The sequence below is a fragment of the Mustela lutreola genome, chromosome 13 (genome assembly GCF_030435805.1).
Source record: "Mustela lutreola isolate mMusLut2 chromosome 13, mMusLut2.pri, whole genome shotgun sequence".
Taxonomy (NCBI): Eukaryota; Metazoa; Chordata; class Mammalia; order Carnivora; family Mustelidae; genus Mustela; species Mustela lutreola.
Genome location: NC_081302.1, coordinates 68,136,658 through 68,149,262, shown reverse-complemented (window position 1 = coordinate 68,149,262; position 12,605 = coordinate 68,136,658). Strand labels below are relative to the sequence as shown.

Here is a 12,605-nt window from a genome sequence, read left to right as displayed (position 1 = left end):
AATGTGTGGCTCCCAAGTCAGTTAAATTTAGATACAAGAATTCAGAAAGCAACTCCCAGCACTTCAGTTGAATTTCACCATCCATCAAACTCTCCATTAAAAAAAAAAAAAAAAATCTGCAAATCTGCTCCAGACCTTCCACAACCCACAAGTACTTAAGTTAAAAATCTTTCACGCCTTCTGATAAATGGTCCCAAACGACAGTTCCACATCAATCTCTTACCCTACCCATGTCACAATGTCTGCATTTCATCAAATCAAGTCAAAACATACAGTTACATACACACTAACTAAAGCAACTCAACATTTGACCAGCTTCCGAGCAATTTAACAGATTAAAAAAGAAAAATATTAGGCTACATGGAAAATGATATTCCTTGGGATAAAGCAGAGTTGGGATCAAGCGAGCTCATGGCCCAGCCTAGCTGGGGAAGCACCCTCAGAAGCAGTGAATGTTAGCTGTTGCTACTCAGTGTTCACACTTCCACTACTCCCAAAGCCTCCCTCTAGATTGTTCCTGAAGCAATCTCTAATGTCAAGCCATCTGGGTGGCCCCCAGAGCACACGCTCACTTTACAGATTATTTGTGCAGTGGTTGAAAACTGGAGTTTTCTCCAGGTCATTAGAGTTCTGGGATGAATGGTCATCCTTAGTGATGTCAGTGTTTATAAGTCCAAGACTACTTTTCACTAAACCCATTTCATGACTGAGGAATACATGTTTTCCATGTATAGTCCTTCAAAATTAAATTTGAAAAAGGGGAAGGGGAAGTGATCAAATATTAAATTTCCCTATGCGGAAATTCATATACTAAAGCAATGCCACCAGTGATATCTGGTAATCAGAATAAAAAAGAGAGAAAAAATTTGACATTTAGTACTACCCTCCCAAGAAAGAAATCAGAATTGTCTTTATAGGAAAAATCAGACTTTGTAGGATTCCTTTACATTTATTTTATGGGTTAAATTTTTATCTTTGAATTAAATAGGGTTAGAGAATGAAGGGGAAGAACCAAAATCTTTTCAATGTTTATGACTTCTAAAATGATACAGAACATACACATTTATACTTTGTTTCTTACTGTTTCTGCATTTCATCTTAAGTTATGAATTTAAATTTTATGTCAGAGTCTCTTTGAATCTCAGAAAATTGGTTTTGAGTTGATTAGACTTCCCAACTAAAACTGTAAAATTGAATGTATTATAGGGGCATGATATTTATACACAAATTATATTTTTATATTACACTATCTCTATTAATTCTGAGTCACTTAACAGAATATGACGTATTTTAAGAAATGATTTAGTATCGTTTATTAACACAATGAGCACGGAACAGAAAGGAGAGTCAGTTCTCTAACAAGGCTGATTGATAAGACTCTTTATACAACCAACCTGACCTAAACAGAAATTCATCTCAGTAGCGGTCTGCTTTTTCTTTTGTGACCATAGTTTGAAACATATACATTAAAAATGGTATCAGTTTTGGGGCGCCTGGGTGGCTCAGTGGATTAAGCCGCTGCCTTCGGCTCAGGTCATGATCTCAGGGTCTTGGGATCGAGTCCCGTATCGGGCTCTCTGCTCAGTGGGGAGCCTGCTTCCTCCTCTCTCTCTGCCTGCCTCTCTGCCTACTTGTGACCTCTCTCTCTGTCAAATAAATAAATAAAATCTTTAAAAATAATAATAATAAAATAAAATAAAAAAATAAAAATGGTATCAATTTTTATGTGGCTATGGGGTTGAGGAGAGGGGTTAGCATATCCTGTTCACGATTTTCTGTGGAATTACATTAGAGTTTCATTGTGGTAGTCATATCACATCAAAATCTGGGGTTTTTGTTGTTGTTGTTGGTTTTTTTTTCCTAAATGGTTTCCATTGTGTCTTTAGTGAATCTGATATGGAAAATTGCTAATGCAATAAGAGTATCACATAAGCTTTCCTGACTGTAATGCTCAGCCACAATATTCAGAAGAGGCTTGACTGAACTGGAGGCTTTTCAGGGCCAGCTCTCCACAGCCTCTGAACAAAGTCCTCAGCTCAAGTTCAACACTGGTTTCTTGAAAGATGCACCGCTAAGACGTACTGTATGGGGGAAACTCTTTTACAGATTTTATTTCAGAAGAAAAAACAAACAAACATGGGTTCAGTGAAAGATGTGTCACTTAATTACTATTTATTGACTGAGCACTATGCTAGGCACTGTGGGCGGCATTAAGGGAAAGGAAAAGATGAAGCATGGTCCCTTCCTTCACAGATCTTGAGAGCACTGACTGACTAGCAGAAATAAATTAGCACATGAGTAACTTCATATAAGACGAGACGGAGCAAGAGTGGAAAATGCAAAGAGGCATAGCAGCTCCAAGGAGGAGACATCTGAGACCGGGACCATAAAAAAGTTCGTGAAGGCTGCACCTGGACAGAACCACAGAACATGAGGAAGATGCAGCCATCCCTTAGGATCTGAGGCTACGCTGGGAAGCAGGGGATGGCATTTTAGGCCTTAGCATGAGTACAGATGCAGAGAAGAAAAAAGACAGGGCATGACGGGAAATTATAATATTATAATTCATTATTATAATGAATTATAATAATTTAATGACAGCTTGAAATCTAGAAGGAGGGGTAAGAGCAACCTGGAAAAGTGGTCTGGGGCAGCTGGAGGCTGCCATCAAAGGAGAGTAGTACAGGGTGTTCAGGATGGTTTGGGGTGCAAGTGTCAGGATGCATTTCTTTGGGAAGATTAACACCCAGCTTGCACCGGTATAATGGCTTCTAATACTAACAGATATTGTGAAATCTTAACAACATTAGTTAGCACATGTTCCTTGAGACACAATTTACAGGAATATTTATTTTAAAAGGTTAGTTTATTGCTAAGGGATAACTTTATTTTTTGTTATGTGACCACTCACAACATGGACATTCATGAGCTTAACAGAAAAAAAAAATCTATAAAGCATACTCAAACTGTTATAACTACTCATGAATTCATTGTTTGCCTGTTTTGTTTTGTTTTGTTTGCATTAGAATAACTTTTCAACTCACTAGCAACAGTAACCAAGGAAATAAAAATCCAACAACCCAAAATTACAACTGTTTGAAGAGATTCATGCTTTCAATGTACTGCTATATTTATTCTTTTATTCTGGACACTTCCTTGTTTCTGAATTCCTCTCCAAATGTTAGAAACAATAACAAAATCTGCACTAAGGTTTGATAGAAGCTTAAAATGTAATTAGTATGTTTTGCAAATTTTAAGTCTTCATTTTCTGTAACATTTACCTTCCCTTAAAGCAAAATACATTCTTTGAATATGTATTATTTCTGACATAATAAAGCAGTAGATGATGAAATTGCTGTTTCCTTTATTGCAAAGGGAATGTTAGATATAAACTAGTTAGTTGCCTACATGCTATAGTGACCACTCCTGAGACATGAGCTCTCCAATTTGGCAAAGGAAATCGCACTCTCACTAATCAGAATTAAACTGTTTGTAACCCTGAAAGTGAATATTTTAATCTTTATGAAACAATTTCTTGACAGATTTTTTTCCTCCTCCAGCTGACCACATGGACAGAAAAGATAAATAATTTTGCCCGTTGTTTATTACTTATAGATATCTTTGGCAAGGTTTCATTTAAAAAAACAAAACAAAACAAGAAAACCTCTTCTTTCTCATTCCATGTCTTGGGCAATCAGGGATGCAGTAGTTGATATCTGTAAACATTCTCTGATTAGCCATTAACTGAAGATATAGAAGTAAAAGAAAAATATTTTAGAGGGAGAAAAGTCTAATAGTTCATGTTGACTCTAAGACACTGATGACAAAGGTGTGGGAATTACAAAGTACTTAGGGGTTTAACCTAAAATTTGTTTATACCCTTGATCTTCAGTAAACACTGTACTGATAAAAATGAGTTTGTTCAGGTCAAGAATATGTTGACATTCTCTTAAACATAACTTAAAACCACAGAGCTGAAGCATAAAACAACTCAGACAAAGATAGCCAGTCAAGCATAAAAATGGGAGTTGGTTGTGTCAGAAGAGATTAAGAGGCTCAAGGCTGTCTGCTGAAGACAGTTGTCCTGCCATCAATGAAGACAATTATTATCACTACAAGTTCCTTTTCTGATATATTTTAAACTTTTGTCATATTATATTTAAAATGCTCCTTATTTATAAACTATTACATCATTTTCTTATCTGCAGTGTCCTTCTTGGACAATCACAAATTTGAAAACAGTCCAAAATCTTGTTCATGATTTCCTACAAGCATAGAAAGACTCACTTACTGAATGTGGAGTTTGGAGAATGTGTTTGGGCTTTACTTTTACTTCCTTTTTAAATATAGATCGCTATTTTAAAAATATAAACATCCAATGGCATTCTCTCACACCGGCAGGACTCCTAAGACAGAAGATCTGTTTGTAGCATGAACATTTCACTCCCTCAGAAGGATGCCCTCAAAGCTGTGCTCAGTTACGGCCAAGGAGATAGCATTATTAAATGCCGTATGACTTGACAGTTATCCTCTATTATTCCTGCTAAACCACACTTCCAAAAGATCATCCGAGAAATCTGGCAAATCACTGTAATGACACTTGTAAATTGGATCCATTAAAAGCAATCCACAGTGTCCTGTGGGTGTGCATCCGACTGTTAATTACTGGGTAAATAATGTACATGCAATTTTATTCCGAAACTAGATATACATTATTCGTAGGCTATTTCTCAGAAGTACCAGTTCCAACCCAGAAACAAGTCAACGGAGGATTTCTAAATTATCCTTTGAAATTTCCACTGTCAAGGGTGGGGAGGAGGAAGGAATAGTAACGGGAAGAATTGTCAGCGATTAGCTATCCATAAAAATGTTTTCCCCGCGCTCCTCCTTCCGATCACAATGCTGGCGTCAGTTAGTCTCCTGTATCTGTTCCCCACCTCGCCCCCCTCCCCTCTGCGGAGAGCTGGCACCGAATGGCAGGCGAAGGAAAAGACAAACATCCCAGCTCCCAACACAATCCAAGCGCTAGCCCGGAGACACTTGAACATTCCTAACTTTTTTTTTTTTTCTTCCCACTTCGCGTGCCTCAAAGGTAAGCAGAGTGAAAAAGCCTACGAAACAGAAGGCCAGGGAGGCCAGCTGAGTCACAATTACTACCCCCACCCCGATTTCTCCACTGCCCCCCCCCCACTTTCGGCCACAACAAACGGTTACTCAGCTCTGAGTCTGGGTCTCCGCGGCGCCTGTCCTCGGTGCTCGACCCCCGCGCGGTGCCCAGTCCGGGCGCGGGAGAGCTAGCGCGCATCCCTGCCCACGCCCTGGGCCACAGCACCGCTCGGCCGGCGCCCCCGCCGCGGGACCAGCATCCTCCTACAGGTCCCAGGTGCCCGCTGCCCGGGCGGCTGCGGCGGCGGGGAGGGCGCGCGGCCAACTCTCCGGTGCTGTCCCCTCCGGCCCCACCCCACCCCAAACAGGCTTCGCCAAGAAATGCGGGGATGGAGAGTACAAAGAACTCAAGCCACACACCAAAGGGCCTCGGAGACTTCCCTCGGGGAAGAACAACTTAGCCGCACAAGCACACATACACGCGCGCGCGCGCACTCGTCCAGCGCGCGCTGGGGAGGGCATCTCTTACCTGTCCCCACGATGCCACTCATCCCTGCCCCCACCCCAGGTCCGGCTCCCCACCCCACCCCCCGCCGTGGGTCCCCAGCCGCCCGCTCCAAGCGCCGCGCACTCACTGCGTGGCTGCGCGCGCTCAGCGGCTGCAGGGCCCGGCGGCGGCGGGGACCGAGACAGCGGCTGCGGCGGCGGCGGCGGCGGCCCCAGCCGGCGTCAGTCAGACTGGAGCCGCGAAGCCTCATCGCCCGTATTAGTGCGCCGACCTGGAAAGCGGCCAGGAGCCCTGCGCACGGGTCCGCCCCCGCCCGCCGCCGCGCGCCCTGGCCGCTCCGGGAGCCCGCGAGACTGGGGGAGCGCGGCCACGTGCGCGGAAACTTGCGGCGGGGGCGCTTCGGCGCGGCCCTGCGCTGCCTCCCGGTCCTCCTGCGGGACCCCACGCCAGCTTCTGTGGGTGACTAAGCCCCGCTGGAGGGCCGCGGTGGGGAGGCTCCAGCCAGCCGGGTCATCTCGCGTCTCTCTCTCTTCTGCCACTCCTGAGATTTCTTGTGTCTGCCTGGAGCCTGAGGCCAAGGAGTGCTGTTACCAGAGCAAGAGATACAAGATCAACAAATCGGTTTGAACGGCCCCCCGCCCCAGACTTATTTCGGACACGTTTCTGGGCCCTGATGGTTACTGTTACTTGCCATTTATTGCTTACTAGCTTTTCAGGCTAAAGGGATCCTTACATCCTTACACCAGTTGCGTTTGCACTGGCTTGGGCGGAAGAAAATCTACTCACTGTGAGTGGTGAGTGGTGGTAAAAACTAGTCATGTAATTATGTGGATTGTCACTTCTTTTTGTGTATTTATTTGCTTAACAGACTAGCATATAATACCTAGTATTATCTAATCTAATAAAGATAGAATCCTATGGGTGCTGAACAACGTTAGTGTACAAACTTCTTGCCTCAGATCCTGGCTACCCCCTAGATAACCTGCTTTTTTAGGTCACTGTGGACTCCTAGAACTCACTCAGAATACATTTAGGCAGTGCCACAAACATACTGATGGCCTTTGATTCCCCATCACCTAGTTCCTCTTCATGGAAAACGCATTTAACAGCAGAGGCAAAGGTAACATTAAGCGACAAGAAGACAGTATTCCCTTTGCTCCTGTGTATAGGAAAATTGGTCCTCCATGTAATGTAAATGCAAGGCTTTGAATTGACCTGCTTGTTTCTAGTTCTCAAAGCACTGCACTTTCTTCCCCCAGCAGATACTATTTTTGCATTACCATACTGTTGCGGTTGAGCAATGACCTTGTTTAAAACAGCGTTTGTGGTTGAACCTTAAACTGGAGTTTAAGTCCTCATTCTACACCTGGCCCATTTACCTTTACCTCTGCTCCAGGTTGGGTGTTAAGTTTGAAAATGCTGAGGGTGTGCAACACCAGGAGACATTTGGACAGCTTAAAAACTACAGGTTACACTTGATGTGCACTTTACGGCAAGTAAACTAATTAGATCTCAGGACTAGTGACCTTGTGGCTCACGTTTTTTGTTTTGTTTTCAATGTTACTGAGAAAAGAAATGGCCCAGTCACTATTTCAGTTTCTGTATGTGCATTAAACAATGCAGAGGATACAATGCAGAGCAAGAAATTATAACCTCCGCAATGCTAGCTCATGCTTCTGGCATGGAGTCTTTTTAAGTTCACAGAATTCTCTTGGCTCTTGGCAGAACTTGGATTTGCAGATTCTTTGTGTGTAGTCTGCTTTTTCTGTACATTTTCATTTACATACCAAGAAATTTTGGCCCTTAAAAGTTAGCCTGTCACTTATACAATTCCTATCATTTATTTCTGAAACCTAATATAGAAAGTTAATCTATAGGGCGCCCGGGTGGCTCAGTGGGTTGAGCCTCTGGCTTCAGCTGTGGTTGTGATCTCGGGGTCCTGGGGTTGAGCCCCGCATCGGGCTCTCTGCTCAGCGGGGAACCTGCTTCCCCCCTCCCCCCGCCTACTTGTGATCTCTCTCTGTCAAATAAATAAATAAATAAATAAAAGAAAGTTAATCTATTATATACAAGAATAGTAAGATCTGGTGAGTTCCAAGGATAAAAGGCCCACTCCAGGAAAGAAGGCTCAGTGTTGGACACTCTATTTTTCAGAAGCTGACTATCCATGTAATTGAAAATCCAGACTCTGCTAGATTTTTTTCTTCTTGGTTTCTTGATTAGCTGCAATCTTAGGCTGACTAGAACTTACACCAGAAAACTATGTGATGGGAATCATAGGACAGGTGAGACTCAGTCACAGGTTGTGATTTAGTGGAATTTCCAGTAAAATATTGGTTCAAGACCTGAAAACCATGGTGAAACTAAGCTCCCCGCTTTCTGAACTGCAAGGACTTGATGCAACCTGAGCTCCCGCCACAGCCTCATTTCATGTGTTAAGATGCTCAGCGTAGGATGTGATTGTGACAAAGGTTGTAGTAATCCATGGATACAAAGATTCCACTTTGCTCATCTGCTGTACCTGATGTTTGATCTAGCACTGTGGTCCTACTCAGAGCCATAACTAGGAATTGTTGCCTACACACCCCTCCCACTTCTAGTTTCTTTTATACATTTCATTTGTAATTCTGTCTTAACCCTGCACTTTTTTGACTCCACTTTGAACTTTTTTTCAAGCCATTATTCAGTCCATAGCCAGTTTTTTTTTTTTTTAAGATTTTATTTATTTATTTGACAGAGATCACAAGTAGGCATAGAGGCAGGCAGAGAGAGAGAGGAGGAGGAAGCAGGCTCCCCGCTGAGCAGAGAGCCCGATGCGGGACTCGATCCCAGGACCCTGAGATCATGACCTGAGCCGAAGGCAGCGGCTTAGCCCACTGAGCCACCCAGGCGCCCAGTCCATAGCCAGTTTTAAACACTTTCCTGAGCACAGGTGCCTGGACTAATCACATGAATGCAGAGCGCTGGTCCTAAGGAAACTAGATCTCACTAGGAAAGACACACATATCAATGATTATCATACAGTAACCCTGTGTGTCATTTAGGGGTGAAGGCACAAGGGAGGTGTCAGGGAGTCTCCACAGAAATGAAATTTCAGCTACATCTGGAGAAGTGAATATGATTGACCACTAGCTCATAGTCAAAGAGCCCCCTATATGCATAGTCTGGGGGGATTCAGCTCTGTAGATGCTTTCTTTGCAGCAGAGTGCAGCTGCATCGGAAAGGCAGCCCAGAATGCCTACTATGTGCAGAATAGTAGGTCTACATATGAAAACCTCAGTGTTCCTAAGAGAATGGTCAAACTTGTTGGATAAATAGGAAAAACAATGTTAGTAGATCAGATGAGTTCAGGCAAGTCAAGGTGGTATGGCCCTAGACAGAATAATATTGTTAGGAATATCACCAAATAAGTATTTTGGGATACTTATTTGGGACAAGGGAGTCCTAAAGCATCTTAATTTGGTGGTGAAGAGTGAAAGCTATCTCCTGTTGTGATCTTCTCCCTGCAAGGACCAGGTTAGTCTTTATGCATGTCACCTTGTTTCCCCCTCATAACATCTCAGGATGAGAATTATTATCCCATTTTGCGGTTGAGGAAACTGAGGCATAACCAAATGTCCCCAAGTGTCTGACTCAGAATTCACGCTCCAGTCTGCCTGACTCCAAAGTCCACACATTTAACCACTACACCTCATGTCTTCCTGGTACTTGAAGTTGAATTGAAAAGTGATCTAATTCATCCATTCATTCAAGTTGTTGCTTAGTAACATGTTCTTTAGGGACTAGAAGAGACTGAATTTTTTTTTTCTTTAAATCTTCTTAACCATTTTAAGAATACGGTTTAGTAGAGTTAAGTATATTCACACTGTTGTGCAGCAGATCTTTAGAACTCTTCATTTTGCAAAATTGATCATAACCATTAAGTACTATTTCCTCTCTTCAGCTTCCCCACCCAGCCCTTGGCAACCACTTTTCTACCTCCTATTTCTATAATTTTGACTATTTCAGATACTTCATAGAAGTGGTATTATATTGTGTTTGTCTTTCTGTGACTGGCTTATTCACTTAGCATAAGGTCCTCGACGTTTATCCATGTTGTAGGACAGGTTTTCCTTCTGTAGGTCTCCATAATATTCCACTGTATAGATATACCACATCTTCTTTACCCGGTTTATCAGTCAGTGGCTTCCACCTCCTGGTTAATGTGAATAATGCTGCAGTGAACATGGGTGTGCAAATACCTCTTTTAAATCCCGTTTTGAATTCTTTGGATTCTTTTGGGTATATACCCAGACATGGGACTGCTGGATCATATGATAATTCTGTTTTTAATTTTTGAGGAACCTCCATATTGTTTTCCATTTGTCTGCACCATTTTACATTCCCACCAACAATACACAAGAGTTTCAATTTCTCTGCATCCTTGCCAACACTTGTTACTTTCTTTTCTTTTAATAGTGGCAATCTTGGGATGCCTGGGTGGTTCAGTCGGCTAAGCGGCTGCTTTCAGCTCCAGTCATGATTCCAGTGTCCTGGGATCGAGTCCCAGATTGGGCTCCTTGCTTGACAGGGAGCCTGCTTCTCCTTCTGCTTCTGCCTGCCTGTGCGTGCTCTCTCTCTGACAAATAAATAAATTTTTATTTATTTGACAGACAGAGATCACAAGTAGGCAGAGAGGCAGACAGTGAGAAAGGAAGGGAAGCAGGCTCCCCACTGAGCAGAGAGCCCGATGTGAGCTCAATCCCAGGACCCTGGGATCATGACCTGAGCCGAAGGCAGAGGCTTTAACACCCTGAGCCACCCAGGTGCCCCAATAAATAAAATATTTAAAAAAAAAATGACCATCTTAATGAGTATGATGTGATATCTTACTGGGATTTTGATTTGTCTTGCTCTTAATTTTAGTAATGTTCAGTATCTTTTCGTATGCTTGTTGGCCATTTGTGTGTCTTCTTTGGAGAATCATTTACTCTTTTTTTTTTTTTTAAGATTTTATTTATTTATCAGAGAGAGAGAGGGAGCAAGCACAGGCAGACAGAATGGCAGGCAGAAGCAGAGGGAGAAACAGGCTCCCCGCTGAGCAAGGAGCCCAATGTGGGACTCCATCCCAGGACGCTGGGATCATGACCCGAGCCGAAGGCAGCTGCCCAACCAACTGAGCCACCCAGGCGTCCCAGAATCATTTATTGTTTTGACCATTTTTTAAAAGAGCTATTGTTTTTCCCAATGGGTTGTGGGAGTTTCTTATATAATTTGCAAATATTTTCTCCCCTTCTGTAGTTTGACCTTGCACTCCTTTGATGAACAGAAATTTTTAAGTTTGATGATGTCACATTTTGCTTTTGTTGTCTATATTTTCAGTGTCCATATGTTAGTCTCCACTGCTAGTATATATAAGTAAATTGATAATGATATGTTTATCTTATATCCTGTGACCTTGCTGAACTCACTTGTTAGTTCTGGGATTTTTTTTTTCTTTTTTTTAAAGATTCCTTGGGATTTTTTCATGTAAACAATGACTCATGTCATCTACAAATATGGACAGTTTTATTTCCTACTTTCTCACCTATATCCTTTTCCCCTTTTTCTTGCCTTATTGCGTTGATTAGAACTTTCAGAACTATACTTAATAACAGTGATGAAAGTGGGCAGCCTTGCTTTTTCCTGACTTTAGAACAAAGCATTATTATTTTTTTTTTTGCTATTACGTTTTATTTTTTAGATTTTACTTATTTGAGAGAAAGAGAGAGAGAGAGGGCAGAAGGGAGAGGGTCAGAGGGAGAAGCAGACTCCCTGCAAGGAGTCTGATGCAGACTCCGTCCTGGGACTCCATACTGAAACTCCAGGATCATAACCTGAGCCTAAGGCAGTCGCTTAACAAACTGAGCCACCCAGGCGTCCCCACTATTACATTTAATGTTATCTGTAGATGTCAATTCACTTTATCAAATTGAGGAAGTTCCCTTCTAGTCCTGGTTTTCTGAGGGCTTTTATCATGAATGGATGTTGAACTTTACATTTTTTTCTGAAATAATTGATAAATAATTTTTCTTTTTCATGTATTATGATGTATTATAATTTTATTATACACAATGTATTACATTGATTGATTTTCAAATATTGATCCACTCTTGCATCCCTGTAATAAGCCACACTTGATCATGGTGTATAATTTTTTTTACATACAGAAGAATTTTATTAGGTAATATCTTACTAAGGATTTTTGTGTCTATATTCATAAAAGATATTGTTTTGTAGGTTTTTTTTTGTACTTTCTTTGTCTGGTTTTGATATCAAGGAAATATTTCATGAAATGAATTGGGAAGTGTTTTCCTCTTCTTTATTTTCTAGAACAGAGTATGTAGAATTGGTGTTAATTATTTAAATGTTTGGTAGAAGTTTCCAGTGAAATTATCTAAGCTGAATATTTCTTTTTTAAATTTCTTATTCAATTTCTTTAATAACGTGGGGCTATAGCTATTCAAATTATCTGTCTCCTAGGCGCACTGTACAATGTGTTTTTCCAGGGAAGTAGTCTATTTAATCTAAGTTGCCAAATTTATGTGTATGTGCTTGTAGTATTCCCTTATTATCTTTTTAATGTCTGTTGGATCTGTAGTGATACCTTCTCTTTCACTCATGTTAATGATGACTGTGTCTTCTCTCTTCTCTGCATTGAGTGCTATACATTAACCTCTCAGTTCTTCTTTGGCTATGTCTCACAAATATTTTATATTCTATTTTCATTTTCATTCATATATATATATATTCAGTCAAATATCCATCCGTCCCTTGGGACTTCCTCTTTGACCCTTGCATTATTTAGAATGGTGCTGTTTAGTTTCCAAGTGTTTAGGTGGAGATTTTCCTGTTCTGTTTCTGCTGTTAACTTTTAGTTTCATCTGTTGTATTGGAGAGTACACTCTGTGTGATTTTGGTTCTTTCATTTGTTGAAGTTTGTTTTACGGTAAAAGATATGATCTATCTTGAT

General features: G+C 41.5%; 1 protein-coding gene across 1 annotated transcript in view; it reads right to left on the bottom strand.

Annotated features, from left to right (window-relative positions):
• SMAD9 (SMAD family member 9) overlaps positions 1-5,952 on the bottom strand; it is a 74,608-nt gene extending 68,656 nt beyond the window's left edge. Inside the window, 1 exon segment of the mRNA XM_059143936.1 lies at positions 5,742-5,952. The gene's annotated coding sequence lies outside the window, so the exon portion shown is untranslated.
• Between the last annotated feature and the right edge of the window lie 6,653 nt (positions 5,953-12,605).